The 17,811-nt window shown below is 48.5% G+C and overlaps 1 protein-coding gene across 6 annotated transcripts in view; it reads left to right on the top strand.

The window, feature by feature from the left end:
• The window catches only part of TANC2 (tetratricopeptide repeat, ankyrin repeat and coiled-coil containing 2), a 3,436,361-nt gene that overhangs the window by 1,899,108 nt on the left and 1,519,442 nt on the right, over positions 1-17,811 (top strand). The gene's annotated exons all lie outside the window — the stretch shown is intronic.

The raw sequence follows: 17,811 nt of genomic DNA, 5'->3' as shown, positions 1-17,811 counted from the left end.
TTGCAGGCCTCACAAGTACAACAACCCATTCCAGTGACCAGCACGGATTCAGTAATCGGGGGTGGCCCAGGAATGCAGTTGGGTTTAAATGCAGGGGGTTCAGCTCAGCCACTCACATGGTGGGGGCAAGGAGTGACTAATGCAGGGGTGCCTCCAGGGCCTAGTCCTGTTGTCGGGCAGGACGGGGTGTGGGGTACGATGACACAATACGGGAGAACAATGCCGGGGTTTGCTCCTGTCAGGGTGGCAGTCAATTCTTTATCTTGGCACATACCTATATATCAGTCAAGGAGAGGGTGTGGAGGAAGGAATTCGTAGAAATCCTTGAACTGGTGGGGATGGAGCCACTGGGAAATGGTTTAAAAGAGCTTTCTGAGAAGGAAAAAGAAAAGATGGATAAAGAAACACCCAAAACAGAGGCTACCATGCATAATTGGTTAAAAGCATTTTTGGTTTATACTTCAATAATGATAGAAAAGTACCCTCAGGACGCTTTAGCAATGCTGGCATATGGTCATTACATTCAGGATATTTATTTGAAGCAGGGTGGCGAAGGTTGGCTGCAGTATGATCGCGCATTCCGCTTGAAAATGCAGGTATGGCCAGCGCTAGCTTGGGATGAAATGGATGTGGGCGGTATTATGGATAAGTTGGTGCTCACAGGAGAAGGAAGTGAAAAAGCCTCGGTAGAGAAACCCCAGGTTTGGAGGGGTAGGGGCGGTTTCATACGCCGGGGGAGGGCATCCTTTCGTGGGCACTCCTCCTGGAACAGCAGATCCAGCTACCAGGGGGAGCAAGCGGACTGCTGGAGGTTTAATTCAGAGGTAGGCTGCCCCTTTGGTAAATCATGTTGATTTAGACATCCCCGCGGAGGCAGCGGTAAAGAGCGCAGCGCCACTTCTAGCGAAGGGAGGCGCAAGAGTAGTCCAGAAGGTAAAGATAAGGTCAAGAAAGAATGAGGTTGAAAAAAGGATGGCAAAAATGGCTCTGAAGCAAAAAGGTAATGGTTTGATTAAAATTGGGCTGCCAACTCCGTGGTTGAACATCTATCATAACAGTAATGATGCCAGATTGTTGTGGGAAGGTTTCAGGTGAAGATTCAGGATCCCATGTATGGAGGTAAGAATGGGCACAGAAGCACGCAACCTGCGGTCAGCGCTAGGAATGCCAGAAGTAGTGGCTCAGAAAGTGGCCAAAGAAGTAGCCCTGGGCAGGGTGGCGGGTCCCTTCAGGCAACCACCGATGCCAAACCTGGTCGTATCACCTTGGGTTGGTGCCCAAAAAAGGAGGAGGGGCAATACCGGTTGATCCATCACCTCTCATTTCCCGAAAGGGAGTCAGTCAATGATGGGATTAGCGAGGAAATGTCCAGAGTGCAATACACTTCTTTTGAGGATGCAGTACAAGTGGTGAAGGCAGCTGGAAGGGGAGCACTTATGGGGAAGTCTGACATTGAATCTGCTTTCAGGTTACTTCCTATTCATGTGGACAGCCAGCATTTATTGAGGTTTAAGGTGAAAAAGCTCTACTATTATGACAAGTGTTTACCGATGGGGTGCGCCATCTCCTTTGCCTATTTTGAAGCCTTTAGCTCATTTCTGGAGTTCACAGTAAAGCAAGAATGCCCGGAAGGGGCAATGGTCCATTACCTTGATGATTTTCTGTTTATCGGGGAGGAAGGGTCTAAAGAGTGTGAGAACCTCATGGGTACGTTTGAAAAATTGATGAAGGTAATGGGGGTTCCGTTAGCAAAAGAGAAGACAGTGGGCCCAGTGACTTGTCTTAACTTTTTGGGGATAGAAATTGATTCAGTGAAGGGGGAATGCAGTCTGCCTCAGGACAAAGTGACAAAGCTGAAAGGGATCATCTAGGGTCTTAGAGGCAAAAATAAGGCAACTCTAAGGGAACTACAGGTCCTAGCAGGCTCTCGCAGTTTTGCAGGGAAAGTCATCCCGTGGGCAGAACATTTGCAAGGAGGGTGGAACTGAAAACAGTCGGCCTGCAGCATGCAGGACAGCACGTGAGGCTGGGGGCAGGGGTGCAGGAGGATCTGGCCATGTGGGACACATTTTTGGATGACTTAATGGGGTTCTAATTTGGCGTAGCAAAGGTAGCAGGGAGGACAGCAAATTGTTCACAGATTCATCTGGAGCTCTAGGGTTCGGGGCAATCCTGGACAGCAAGTGGTGTGGCATGGCATGGCCGAAGAAATGGCATCGGAAAGGGATCACTAAAGACATCACTCTGTTGGAGCTCTTCCCCATTGTTGTAGCATTTAAACTATGGGGGGAATATCTGGCAAACAGCAAAATCACACTCTGGTCCGACAACTTAGCAGTGGTGCAAATCATTAATCAAGGTTCCGCCAGTGGCAAAGGGGTTTTGCCGTTACTAAGGGAACTTCAGAGATGCATGCTGATGAGGAATATAGAGGTGTGAGCCAGGCAAATTCCTGGGGTACAGAACAGGGCAGCTGATGCTCTCTCTCGTTTACAGTGGGAGAAATTCTGAGAGAGCTGCCCTGGAGCAGAGGAGGCGATGTCCCCGTTCAAAACTCACTGGTGGGACATGATTGGGGCAATCTGAGTACTCTCATCCAGACGCCCTGGCACCAGGCACTACAAGGAGGTATAAGGCCTGCTGGGATCGGTACCTGAATTTCAAACGAGAGGTACTGGGGGAAAAACAGCAAGAATCACTGGTAAGGGCCTTTGTAGGATGGGGTTGGCGTGAGGGGAAAACCGGGTCTTGGATGGCACACCATCTAGCAGTTATCGCCCATTACTGTAAAGTGAAGGGGGAGAACAACCCTACTAAAGAGCACTATGTTGGTATGGCAATGAAAGGATGGGCTAGGCGAGTGAAATCTGGAGGGGATGCGAGGAGGCCCATTGACGTGGTCAAACTGCAAAAACTGGTGCTTTGTCTGGGGCAAATCTGCCATGGGGATTACGAAGCAGCATTATTCAGAGCTGCTTTTATCTTGGCCTTCTTTGGGGCATTTAGGGTGAGTGAATTGGTGCCAGAGAACAAAGGTGCAAAGGGGATGAGATTTTTACAAATACAGGATGTGCGATGTTCAGAGCGTCAAGTGACTTTATGGCTTAAAAGCTCAAAGACAGACCAGGAAGGCAAAGGGTGCACGGTATCATTACAGCTCATCACAGGGAGCACCATATGCCCGGTCAGGGCGGTATCGGTTTATCTCAAGCTCAGACCTCTTTCAGTAAAGGAGGCTCCACTATTCATCCACCAGGATGGTGCAGCTCTAAGTCACTTCCAGTGTAAAAGAGTGATGGAGCTGACATTAGAAGGAATCGGGGGTCTTTGGGACACACTCATTCCGGATAGGGGCTGCCACATCCGCAGCAGCGGTTGGCATGGGGGAAGTGGCAATCAAGCAGATTGGGAGGTGGAAATCTGGTTGCTTCAGGAGATATATCGGGCCCGAGAAAATGTGAGGTTTTAAGTCTCTTTTGTCCTTCTTTTTTCACCAGCGCCTGCTCGAAGACGGAGGAGATCGGTACGGGTGGTAGGACACTCTTTTGTGTCTAGAGCAGGGGCAAATTGGACTGAAGAACAAGAAAAACTGACAGTGGGCGAATTCAGGATAGGTTGGCACGGGGTGCCGGGTATGAAATGGGCTCAATTACAGAAGCAGGTGCACAGATTATTGAGCAAAAGCCTGACATATTGGTTATTCATTTAGGGGGTAACGATTTGACAAGCTTGGGGAGGGGGGCTCTGATGCGTACAATGATGCGCTCATTACAGGAGCTGGCAGGAGAGCTTGGGGAAACTGAAATTGTTTGGTCTGAGATCATCCTGAGGCCGGAATGGAGAGGTGCAGATAACCACGCAGCGGTGGAGAAGTCCAGGAGGAAGCTAAACTGCGCAATGGCAAAGTTCTGCAGGGGCTTTGTACAGATCAGGCACGGCCTGATCAATCTGAAATCCTCGGAGTATTTCCTCAATGATGGGGTGCACTTGACCTCTTTGGGCATGGATCTGTTCTTTTGGAATATCTGCACAAAAATCCTGGAAATGTAGGAAGATGGGGGGAGCCTCGGTGGGCGGTAACCCACTCGTGGCGTGGTGGTGTTTGGCTGGACAAACACATGAGACAGACTCCGGATGAGCCAGGAGAAAGCTAGAAAGGTCTTTGCCCTTCTCAGACCCAGCACCCCTTGGGAGCCTAAGCGGCAGGGGCGTCTGGGAGGAACAACTAGGGCTCAGCTTACCCCAAGGAAACGGCACTCTCCCCGCCCAGGAGCGCCTGCAGGGGCAGGACAGGCTTGGACGCAAAGGTTGGGAGAGTTGGGCCTATTCTGGACGCTTGGGGAAGGAAAGTGGGAAGCAGGTTATTTTTGGACACGGAGCAGTCGGCGCATTTTATGAGTAATTTTCCACAAATGTGTGCAGTTTGGTTTTGGTTTGGTGTTATTGTGAAATAAATCTGTGGCCTTTTATGCCAAAAAGCAAGCGGGTCTCATTCTACACTTTCTGGGGGGAAAGGGGAATGAGTTATGGATACGTTGGATACGAATGGACGGATGCCAGGGTTATGAACGTTCCCACCACAAAGCTCCTAAAGTCTTGTGTGTGCGTTTGCATACCCCGGCCGGGAGGTTGTGTGCATAGTTGACTGCTGCTTCTGCTAACACCCTAATCCTTAAATCCACTCTAAATCCTCTGTGAATAAACATGATTTAATGCCCTTTGTATACCCAAGTGGCTTGTAGCATCAGCTCACAGACGAAGTGGGGACCTGGTTATTGTGAGAACTAGCCTGCTACTTCCCTCCCCTCAACATCACTCCTCCAGGACGAGGGGCTGAACCTGTGTGAGAGAGCAGATGGTCTGCACCTTTGTGCAGTGGAAGGTGTCGATGCTTTCTCATGCCTGGTGCATATGGGTGCCTTCTCCCTCATATGCCTGGAGGCATGCCTGGTAAAACCCCGAGTGGCCCAGCAGCCACTGCAGCTACTGAAACCCCAATCTCAGCACTCGTACTGAACAGGAGGGTGGAGGCTGAGATGAACAAGTAGACCATATCGTCCTATAGCTGCACTCGCCATGCCTGCTGCATTCCGGGCATGAGGTGCCGTCACAGACATGTATGTAGATTCTGCACCAGGAATTGTATTCGAGGTATCATGCATTCGGTTGAGTTTGACACTATTTTTGTAAAAAATAAATAGTTAAAGTAGAATTGCCCTGCTGTACTTGCACCGCCTGGCCGACCCTCGAGTGTAGCTCATCAAGGTAAAGTGCAGTTCATCCGCTGCTGCCCTTTTGCTCAGTACAGCGCAGCCCCTCCGAGTGGGAGTGGGAGTGACAGTGTACTACTACTCACAAAGGCTTCATGACAGCATGCCGCATCCCCTGCATCCTGCATGATAGAAAGACATCAGAGTGTCTCATGTTTCCCACCGTGACGTGCGTGCGCCTCAGCGACGGGGGAATGCGGTGCATTTTGGACAGCAATCAACGGGAACATTGTCACATTCATTTTAAAAGCACGCAGCCTGGCAGCTTGCTTGTAGGCGCTCGTCCCCTTGCTACTTTTACGCAGCTCCTTGAGATGTGCGTCTTCGCCGCTCATTCATTTGTTGATGCCTCGGTGTGGTGCTTCCCCCGAACTCCCTTGTGATCTGGTATTCACGTCACTTCCCTGTGGCCTTCCCTTTCATTTTGCGCCTTGACTTCGAATGGAAATAGGGTTGCGTGTGTCTGTTTTGTTTCATGTACTAGTAGATTGTGTCCAGGGCATAATTGGCTCAAACCTGGTGGTCCCTGCAGGATGTTTGACACAGTAACGGTAACATAGCACAGAATCTTATGCTATGAAGCTTGTGTGGCACCACCCCCTGCATTGGTGGCACATGCCTATTATGGATATGTATTTATTTCCCCTGTAGTCACTGAGTGGCATATGTAAGGGTGTTGAATAAGAAAGCTGGCAAACAGGTAGCACAGTGTTTATAGACTTTTATTTGTGCATAAAAAGGCTCTCACTATCCCCATCATCTAAGAGGGGTTTCTCCTGCCTCAAAACTAATCATAATGTCTGTCAAAACAAACTCCACCATCCTGTGTCACAACTTACTTCTATCCCACACACTGCAACTAAGGATAATCTAACAGAAAGTTCCTACTCCAAGGGAATGTCTTGCATCTAATGATGCCTGGATAAGGCTCAAAACAATGTTCTCCTGCTACAAAACTGCCAGGGGGATTGACGCCCTTCCCCAGGCTTGTAGTTTCACACAGTCTTTATACAATTCCACATCCAAAAGAATGGCTCCCTTCTCCTGGTATTATATCTATACGGTTTCCAATTAAACCAGGGGGAATTACTCCTTTCCCCTTGCATCTTTAGCACAACTCCCAGTTCGGGACCAGGAGAATGACTCCCTTCTCCTGGTATTTCTCAACACAGTTCACAACAAAGCCATGGGAATGGCTCCCTTACCCTGGTGGCTTTAGAGTAGGTTCCCAGAGCTTTGGCCCCTTTTCCAGAAAAATGACTCCCTTCTCATGGTGTCTGAAAAGGTCTCTCTCACAATCTTCAGCTTAATGTTCACTTTGCCACCTTGTTTTGGTCGTATCAAAGTCCCAAACTTGCTATGATGGTTACTGGGCTTAGTGTCTCCACTGTGATAAGGGAGTTCTCCTTGCTTGCTTAGTCCCTGTTCATAGGGGTCCCAAACCCTTCTCTAGTGGTCAGTGGGCTTCTTACTGCCACTGTGACGAGGAAGTTAACCTTGGATGCTTAGTTTCCAATATATAGGATCTCCGACTCGTCTCTGCTGGTCAGTGTGCTTATTGTTGCCACTGCAAAGAGGAAGAGCTCCTCGGATGTTGGGTTTGCAAGTGTTAGGGTCTCGGACCCATCTCTGGTGCTCAATGGGCTTAATGTCATCACTGCGACAGGGTAGCTCTCCTCGGATGCTTGGTTTGCACTGGTTATGGTCTCTGACCCATTTCTGGTTGTCAGTGGGTTTATGGCCACCACTGTGATGAGGAAGTTCTCCTTGGATGCTGGGTATACCAATGTTAGGGTCCCTGACCCGTCTATCTTCCGCCTCTGTTTTCCCTCTGGGTGTCTCGCACCTCCCGTTACCTTTTATGGGATTTTAGAACGCCACCAGGACTTCCGGGGACTGCGGTTCTTCTCTCTGATGCACCAGGCTTCTCTCTCCGGTTTCTGCAGCACTGCGGTGGCTCCGCGCTCTGGTAAGCTTTTGGCTCTTCCCTCTTGCTTCGCGTTCGGGTCAGCTTCAACTGGACCCTCGGAGAACTGCTTCTGCATTTCATCGGCGTCCTCTGCTCTTCTCTGTCTCTGGTCTGCCCACAGCATTTGAAACTCCCACTGGTTTCCACACCTGTTGCCCCTTCCAGCTGGGATTGACAGGTTTATTAGTCCATCATCTATATTTATACAGTGTAGCCAGTCCCGCCCTGGCAGATCGGAAAGGTCTGTTGTTTCTGTTGATGACTTAATCCTCATGTCTCCTCAGGGCCACCTCGTACCAGTACTTGCACAGTCAATGACCCTCATGTCTCCTGTGCTCTTCTTCATCCTAGTACTTTTGACTTTGGCTTTATCCCCTGTGTTGCAACAAGGCATAGTTTTACTTTCAATAAAATGGCTCTGAACCGTGAGAAGGGCTAGAGTATGTTGGGGAGTGACAACATTCAATGGGCTGTACCCCAGGTGATCGTCCTTTTACCCAGTGGGGGAGTCCCTTTCCATGAGGTCCTCCCGCATTAAACCACCCGTAGAGGAACTATTGGGTAGCGACCTTGCCTCATGACAAAGGGCACCCCCATTGGGGAGAAGTGATGGCACCTTGTGAATCGTCACACATATTTCCTTTATCTGTTGATGAGCCTCACCGTTCTTGAGATTATTCCCTTCACTTACAGTCCAGTCGGATATTTGATCTAAGCACAGCTCTTGATCTCATAGCATCTAATTCCTGTGTCTGTTTTGTTGGGACATAAGTATTTGTATAGTGCTATTGAAAGTTGCTTTTTCCTTGTATGTGTACATTGGCAGCTTTTGTTTACTGCAAGGTCTGTCTCGCTGCTGCAGAGAATGAAGTTGGTCTCTTGAGGGACAATGCTGATAGTTGGTTACTTGTGACACGTCCATGTTTAGCTTGTGGAAGAGGATGGCATGGACTAAGGAATGCGCCACCCGCCACCCTCTGGTTCTGCATCCTGTTGCGGGTGGTGGTACCTGCCCCCCCTAAGTTTCTCCATCCCTAATCATGAGAACAAGGCAGAACACTATCACTTTGCTTACAACGTACATAGGATCCTTTCTTGAAGTTGGATAGGGGAAACAAATCTAATTAAGCACATGAAGCACATGTCTACGAAATTCATTTATATGGGTTTGAATCTGCCTCAAGTTATTGAGTACGATTTTAGAGGAGGATTCCTGGATTATACCATTGCCTCAGTCACAAGTCCACAATTTATTTCTACGAGGATGCCCTTATTCTTACCCAATTAGTAGAGGACTAAGGAGCCCAGATAAGTGTAAGGGTGACAGTTTGCTAGTCTGGTAGCAATTACAGAAACATTATTAGGTGCTCCCACACTCTTGTTACATTTGTGAAAGTTGGGGTTTCACCCTAAATAACCCTGGGTAATCCAAACGTGCCTAAGAGAGGTTCAGCTTCACCTGACTGAGCAGGCCATAAGGGGGTCCCACACTATTGTTAAATAACTAAAAAATTATATTGCTGAAGATGTAAAATAGATACAATAAAATATCATCTTAGTTTTTATACAAAAAATAATACCGGATTCCTCCCCATTTCTAACTACTGTAATAATAGGTATTATTACCAGGCATCAATATTTGCACTTGTTATTAGAGTGTGGGGCGTGGGGGAGAATAAACTGGAAGATGCTCAGGGCCTTCCTCGCCTTCGATTTAAGATCTGTAATCCAGGCCGTGGTGCTTTTCCATCTGGCTGGTGTCGGCCCCACCTGGTAGGTGTCCCAACCACTACCCTAGCCCCCTTGAAAGCTGTCTAGCACACTGCATCGCAGGACTGAAGACATTTAAGCACATTTCCCCCATTCTCAAGGAACTACGCTGGTAAGTATTCCAAGTTTGTCATCTCCAGGACAGACTGAATCACCTACAAAGCACTAATGTGTAAGACGCCATGATACTTCACTGAAAAGATCAATATCTCAGAGGCCAATAACACCATGAGCCAAGATGTCGCAAGATTGGAATCCAAGGAGTGCACGAAGACCAGAAAACAAACATTCTCCTGCGATCTTCCCAAGCTCTGTAACAACCTTTCGAAGGGATTGTGTCCTCCGACGTATTCCTTATCTTAGATAGAAATCCTTCAGCTTTGCTGGCCTCGGAAAATTTTTTCGCCAGAGGGCGCTGCGCGTCGATGATCGCCGAGTCGATGACCCTCGACGGCCTCCGTGCCGACGTCGACGTCATCCTGCCTATAAAGGCCGCGCGCAGCGTCCGTTGCTCAGTTCCGTTTTTCCGCGCTTCGTTGTGCCTCGGAACACCGTTGCTCAGTTCTCGTACAGATAACGTATATAATATTTAACCTCGATATCGATGGCATCCTCCTCCGACCCGACGACCCCTCGGTCCGGTTTCAAAAAGTGCCGAGACTGCGGGAAGAAAATGTCGTTGACGGACCCTCACAGGGTCTGTTTGTGGTGTCTGGGAATCACGCACCAGAGTTCGGAGTGTGAGGAATGCCTTTCCATGACGGCGAAAGCCTTGAAGGAGCGTAGGGGGAAGCTCGAGAGAGGTAGGTCAACTTTAACTTCCTCGAAAGCTTCTTCGGTAGAGTCGAGACGTTCGTCTCCTCACCATAAAAAACACTCTCGATCTAGATCACGAAGTGGCTCCCACCACTCGTCGACATCGAGACACTCGAAGAAGAGACGTAGGAGATCCCCTTCGTCATCTTCGTCGAGTTCTCCTGAGAGAGTTCATTGCCCCACAGAACGCAGCTCGCAAGCTGAGTGGGAGGAATTCAGGAAAAAGATGCTAAGCGTCTTCGAGAAAGCGGCCTCGTCCCCCTCGAAGACAGCTGAGGGTGATACCCCGGGTAAAAAACCCAAAAAATCTAAACGCCGCGAGTCGCAGTACCCGGCGGAAAAGTCAACCCGAAAGCGCCTCGAGCCATCGGGAGATAAAGCATCATCGACGCCATCGTCGAAAACTCCTTCGAAACAGAGGTCGGCGCCATCGACGCCGTTGTCGAAGGATTCATCGGCGCATCAGTCGATCGAGTCGACGCCGACGTCGACGCCGATATCGACGCCGGTGAAGGAAAGAACCACGGCTACTCCACAGCCAACGGTTAGACAAAAGACCTCCGACTCGACGCCGAGAACGTCGACGTCGTTCTCGAGCAGGACTCCGATCCTTTCGAGTTCCTCGAGGCCTAGTACACATTTCTCGACGCTTTTCACGGCGCCTTCGAGTACTTTCACGTCGGTGTCGACGACATCGACGCTTTCAAGGCCTGTGATGATGGCTCCTTCTGCATTGGAAATGGGGTTTATACCATTCCAAAAACCAAAGTATCCCCCTTTAACCTCGATTTTTGAGGAAAGGGAGGATTCAGACCAAGATATTGATTTACAGAGGACCACATCACCAGAGCCAGAGACTTTCGCCTCTGAGGAAAGAAGATTAAAAAATCTTCAGGATGCACTTCAGGAAGCTAGTGGCTTGGACACTTCTCCTGAAGCAGAATTTATCAAACCAGACCCAGGAGAACATGCGGAGACTCCATATAGAGCTCTGATGTCTAGAATCATAGAATTTATGGGTTGGTCTGCACCTTCTCCTGCCTTTCAGCAGGATGACCTCACTGACATACTGGACAAGGGCCCACAGGAGGATCCTGTGGTTCCATTTCACTCTGCTCTACAGAGAAGGATTTTGACAAACTGGGAAACGCCGGAAATTATCCCGGCAGTAAATAAAAAACTGTCAACAAAATACAGGGTGGCTAGTTCTGACCCTGAATATTTGTCAAAACACCCTACTCCTGAGAGCTTAGTTGTACAGGCTGCAACCTCATCAGGCAGCACATCTGCATACCCCACTGCTCCGCAGGATAGGGATGACAAAAAGTATGATGCCATGGCTAAGAAGGTTTTTTCTGCCTGTAGCATGGCGTTAAAGTCTATTAACGCGACCTGTACGCTCGCTAGGTTCAGCCACACCCTTTGGGAGTGCACTTCATCAGCGGCTGACTGCCTCCAAGAAGGAGAGGAAAGGGACGCATTTTTAAACATCATCAGGGATGGTAAAGATGCGATGTGCGAGACCCTACAAACTGGCCTAGATTCTGCTGACAGTATCAGCAGGGCCATGGCGGCAAGTACCACAATCCGCAGGCATGCGTGGTTGAGGAAGTCTGGTTTTGCCTCTGACGTGCAGACCAGGCTTTTGAATATGCCCTTTGACGGTTCTACCCTCTTTGGAAAGAAGGCGGATGACAGTTTGGAGAAACTGCAAACGTCCAAGGCAGCAGCCAAGTCATTGGGAGCTGCTATCCGTCAAAATACCTTTCGTCCTTCGGGATCATCGTGGAGAGGACGGTCCTTTCGTTACTATTCCTCATATGGAAAGGGCAGAGGACGACCGGCTCAAAGAGGCCAAGGAAGATTTACCCGTGGTGGACGGGGTAGGGGAAAGAAAGCCGCACCCGCAGGAGCAGGAGCCACTTTACCTTCGGCAACTGCATCAGCCGCTTCAAAACCACTCTGAGGTCTCCCCTCACAGAACACCAGTAGGGGGCAGGTTAACTCGCCATCTGACGGAATGGCAGGCTATTACGTCAGATGCTTGGGCTCTGGAGACAGTGGCCCAAGGTTACTGCCTGCCCTTCCTACATATCCCTCAGAGTCATCCACCGGGGAACAACCCTTTGAAGCTTCCAGATCCGCTCCTCTTGCAGGAGGTTTTAGACCTGCTAGAGAAAGGTGCCATAGAACTGGTACCTGTAGCGGAAAGGAACAAGGGTTGGTACTCCCCCTACTTCATAATACCGAAGAAGGACGGAGGACTGAGACCCATCTTAGACTTACGGGAATTGAACAAATTCCTCCGAAAGGACAAGTTCAAGATGGTGACTCTCTCTCAGATCCTTCAGGCCCTCCAGCTTCAGGACTGGTTGGTATCTCTAGACCTCCAGGACGCTTATTTCCATGTGCCGATCCATCCCAGGCACAGGAGATACCTGAGGTTCGCAATTGGCAGCTCTCATTATCAATTTCGAGTTCTGCCATTTGGGCTAACCTCCGCCCCGAGGGTCTTTACCAAGCTAATGTCGGTTGTGGCTGCAAGTCTAAGGAGGGAAGGGATTCATGTCTACCCTTACCTAGACGATTGGTTGATCAGAGCTGTATCTTCGGAACAGGCTCAGAGACAACTAGATTATGTTTGCCACTTCCTTCACAAGCTGGGCTTCTCCCTCAATTTAAAGAAGTCACAGATGATACCATCACAGAGACTCCAATTCATTGGAGCAGTCCTGGACACTTCCCTGGGAAGAGCCTTGCCACCAGAGGTGAGGGCTCGAGATATTCTGCAGATGGTCATCAGATTTCAGAATGCCCAATATCTCCCAGCCTACGACTTTCTGAGGTTGCTAGGCCTCATGGCATCCTGCATATTCCTCGTGCCGGAGGCTCGCCTGAGAATGAGATCCCTCCAGTGGGCACTGAGAACTCAGTGGTCACAGTTCTCAGGAAGGATGACAGATCTCCTTCGGATCCCGGTCAAAGTAGCCCGAGACCTTCAGTGGTGGGCCTGTCGGGAGAACATCCTGAAAGGAGAAATGTTTTGGCAACCATGGCCGGAGATAACAGTAGTCACGGATGCCTCACTCACGGGGTGGGGAGCTCACGCCAACGACTTGACCATCAGCGGTCGTTGGTCTCCATCGGAGTCCAGACTACATATCAACCTGTTGGAGCTGAGAGCCATCAGACTAGCGCTGAAGGCTTTTCTGCCGTCTGTACGGGGAAGAAACGTCCTAATAATGACGGACAATACAGTGGCCATGCACTACCTCAACAAAAGAGGAGGCGTAGGCTCACTACCACTGTGCAGAGAGGCGATGCAGCTCTGGTTTTGGGAAATTCAGGAAGGAATCTCTCTATCGGCAATTCACCTAGCCGGAGAGAAGAACTTGACAGCGGACGCTCTGAGCAGGCAGAGCACAGTCTCTCACGAGTGGGAGATAGCTCAGGAAGTCCTTCAAGAGATCTTCGCCCTTTGGGGAACCCCTCAAGTGGATCTGTTCGCCACCAGTATCAACAGGAAGTGCGACAGATTTTGCTCAAGGGAATTTCCCCCGAGAGGAGCTCTAGGAGATGCGTTCGTAGTGGACTGGGAGTTCCCACTTCTGTACGCGTTCCCTCCGGTCCCTGTCATTCCTCAAATGATCAGGAGGTTGAGAAGGTTTCGGAAGACCATGATCCTAATTGCCCCGGATTGGGCCAGGAGAACGTGGTACCCGGACCTTCTAGACATGTCCATCTGCCCTCCAATTCGACTGCCATACAGAGAGGATCTTCTCTCGCAGAAGGAAGGTCAGGTTCTCCATCCAGCCATCAAGACCCTCAACCTTCACGCTTGGTGTCTGAAAGGTTGAGGTACAAGGATTGGGACCTTCCGGATGATGTTATGGAGGTGTTGCTTTCGGCCAGAAGGCCGGCAACTAAAACTCTATACCGCTGCCGTTGGAACAAATTTTGCAGCTGGTGCAGAGAAAAGAATATTGAACCCTTTTCTTGTGGTACACCTATGGTGTTGTCATTCTTACTTTACCTGGCTAATTCAGGCCTACAGGTTGGCACAATTAAGGGCTATCTCGCAGCGCTATCAATCTTTAAGCGCACTGCAGAGGAGCCTTCATACTTCAAAATTCCATTGGTAATACAATACCTAAAAGGATTAACTAATGTTTATCCCCCGAAACCTTTTCAAGTTCCCTTATGGGATTTAAACCTAATTTTAAACTTCCTAAAGGGTGCCCCTTTTGAACCACTACACTCTTGTTCATTGAAGCTTCTCACCCTCAAAACTGTTTTGCTAATAGCATTGACATCTGCTAGAAGGGTTAGCGAGTTGCAAGCCTTATCGTGTAAACCTCCACATACAATCTTTTACAAGGACAAAGTTGTTCTTCAGGTGAAGCCTAACTTCCTCCCGAAGGTAGTCTCGGAGTTTCACATCACTCAGAAGATTATATTACCTTCTTTCTACCCTCCTCCTCATCCGGGGAAGGAGGAAGAGAGACTGCACAGGCTGGACCCTAAGCGAGCCTTGAGCTTTTATATCAGCAGATTGGCTAAGATCAGACAAGCAGACCAACTCTTTGTAGGTTATGCAGGACATAAGTTGGGCCTTCCAATAACAAAACAAACCATCTCCAGATGGATTATTTTAGCCATTCTGGAGTGCTACAAATTGGCAGGAAAGGAGCCTCCTCAAAATCTAAGGGCTCATTCTACCAGGGGTATCGCAACATCCTCAGCCCTTCAAAGAGGGGTGCCAATTCGAGATATATGTGCGGCTGCCACATGGTCGTCCGCACATACATTTACCAAATTCTATAGCCTGGATTCCTCCTCTAGTCAAGAAACTAGATTCGGCAAGGCTGTGTTACACTCTGTCCATTCTGGAAGGGTAACATAACTTTTATTACTCCCGCCTCCAGTCACAATACCACTGCTATGGGAGTCTATCTAAGATAAGGAATACGTCGGAGGACACAATCCCTTCGAAGAACTAGTTACTCTTACCTTGTAACGTTCTTTCGATGGGATGTTCCTCCGACGTATTCCTTATCGACCCTCCCATCCATCCCCGCAGTATGACTTCCTGTGGGTTTGCAGCCTATGCTCCTTCAAGGTGATTAGTCTAATCCAAAAACATTACTGGGGACTACAAAACGGAACTGAGCAACGGACGCTGCGCGCGGCCTTTATAGGCAGGATGACGTCGACGTCGGCACGGAGGCCGTCGAGGGTCATCGACTCGGCGATCATCGACGCGCAGCGCCCTCTGGCGAAAAAATTTTCCGAGGCCAGCAAAGCTGAAGGATTTCTATCTAAGATAAGGAATACGTCGGAGGAACATCCCATCGAAAGAACGTTACAAGGTAAGAGTAACTAGTTCTTCTGCTAGCATCAGGCTGGCTCCCTCCCTCCTGCGATTCAGGAAAGATTTGCAGGCCCTGCTCTTCAATGAACACTTCACCGACAAACAAAGACCCTAGATGGACGAGAGTATCCTCTCTCCCTGCCATGATATCCTCCCCCCTTCATTGTACAGGTCACTTTTGCTTTCTAGCTAGGCTAGTGCTATATAAATCACCTACATACACACATGCATGGTTCGGAATGTAGCCAATATCTATGGTCGGTGCCTCAGAGCTTTCTGATTGCCTTGGATGCACCTCATGGGTGCTAATATAAAGTAAACATTTAACAAGCAAGCCTATAACAAAGTAAAACACGCAGAATACAGTGCAGTACAGCTCGATTGTTACTAAAAGCAGTTAAAAAAGTCTGATTTTATAGTGCAGACTAATTTCAAAATCAGAGCACTGCTTGACAACCATTCTACTAACTACTTTCAATCTCTTAATATTCCATAAGAACCAAGCCAACACACGAAACCCTGAACCAGCAGTTATGCACAAGATACGGCACAAATCCATTTCTGCACTATATAAATACCAATTATAACACAATTGTGCTCTGGCTTTTTACATATGACTTACCAATGCACAAGTCGATGTAAAATAGTACCCCTTCCCGTTGTTGGGATTTGTCTTCTTCTGAAAAGTACTGCTTTCTCAGAGGATACATTTTGCCAGTCTTTCATATATCCAGTCATTACTGCCAGCCCATAGGTTGCACATAATTAGTGCCTTTCATAGTCGTTTAAGAAACCTAAAAATACATTTGTGAAATATCGTGTATACCCTAATAATTAGACGATGACAGACTATAATTTGTATCTGCCCTTTGAACCCTAACTGATTTCTAATAATGACAAGGGTTAATTCTCGGCTGCCCCATTTTCATCTGTAAGCAATAACGGGCACCAAGACCTTGAGTAGTATCATGGGGCACTATGATTTAAGGCCGGCAGTGCAATGTGGTTATATCATAGAACATTGGAGCTGCTCCTCCTGAGTTTCAATGCACCTGACCCAAACATCAGAAGAGGCTCCTGATAAAGCGCATCTTTACTCGAGCACGAATATTTCATGGTAGAAGTGAACTGAAAAGAACTGAAAAGGTGCTTGATGTCCTAAGGCCATTTTTCATTGTAATTTTCAGAATATAAAACATAGTCTGCATTAGTAAACCCCCAAAAACCTCCTTAAAGAACACGAGAAGTTGTCTTGGATGTAGGTCTCCCAGTCAAGGAATTCATTTGGTCTTTGTAATATTTTCGAAAGCAAAATCGGAAGTAGTTTAGGACTGAGAGTTTGGGCTCTGCACTCAGTCCTGGTAGTTGTGGTCCTTTCCCTGCTATACTAAAGACATGTTCAGTTTTAAATGTACGATTCCCCTTGATAATCTGCTCTGCTGTCTACTGAAAATCAGTGATCAGGGCATTCGAATACTCCTAAGGCTTAATCCCTTATATGCGTCCTATCTGCTTAGACTTGCATAATAGCCCATCAGTTTCACGGCCTGCCTATTACCAGTAAGCATTTATATAATAGTGTCTGTAAATCCAAATGGGAATAATGGGCAGGGGCATTAGAGCCTGAAGCCGCACTTGGAATAACCTTCTTGCATGCCCCACCCTCTCCCACTTTTCCAGACCACTCTAAAAGATTCTCGTTCTTCGTTTCTAGGCCCAGGATTAGGTCCCATACTGCCTCTTACATTAGCCTTTAGTCTCAACTGGCAGCAGGCTACACGTCACCAGAGTGTTCTATTCCTGTAGTCCCTCTCTGGATCCTATTCTTGCTATGATAACACTGTTGAAATAATAGATGAGTGTGGGAGCGAATGCGTGCCATGGACAACACTGGGTCAGTGTGTGCGTTCTCGTGATACGCGTCTTCTCCTGGCACAGTCCTTGCGGGACTCAACTCTATGAGCAGGAAGAGATGTGAGCTGTGGAGGTGCGGGCACGGTGGACATCTCCAGAACTGCACGGCAGCATGATCTTGTGATGACCTGCCTCTTCAGTATAAATAGGAGGCCATTTCAAGGTATGTGCTGTCTGTTGTAGCACGTAGCGGTATTGCTACCGCTGCTTTCTTGTTGCCTCAGCGCTACTGGGTTTCTTTGCATAATACTGTAGAAACCACATCAGTTAATGTCCACATAATCCTATTTCTCCATGCATTCACAGTAGCCCAGTGCTGCTTATGGAACATTTTCAGCTGCTGCCCACATCTTATATGGATGGGTGGAAGGAAGACTGGGTTTGACCAGCTACCTTTACAAGCCTGTAGGGAGAAGGGAGCTGCAGTGGATCAGCCCACGTTCTTGTCTGCTCCATTTGCCACTGCACACAGCGTGTGACACCATGGCTTGAGGCCCAGATTGAAGAAGTGACCTGACCATCACACGTTTCCTAATGGATGCACCAGTCTTCTGGCACCTAACAGTTAACTGAGCACAGTTCCTACTCCTCCAGTAGAGTAGGGCCAGGATAGAATAGCAAGGTGTCTTTCCATTGAATTGCCAAAGCTTGTGTTTCACTGTTGCGGGAAATTACATTCTCTCTTTGTCCTCCCTAAAAAG

This window comes from Ambystoma mexicanum, chromosome 13 (assembly GCF_040938575.1).
Source record: "Ambystoma mexicanum isolate Mex_15411 chromosome 13, UKY_AmexF1_1, whole genome shotgun sequence".
Taxonomy (NCBI): domain Eukaryota; kingdom Metazoa; phylum Chordata; class Amphibia; order Caudata; family Ambystomatidae; genus Ambystoma; species Ambystoma mexicanum.
The sequence above is the reverse complement of the archived record's forward strand: the minus strand, read 5'-3'. Positions and strand labels throughout refer to the sequence as shown.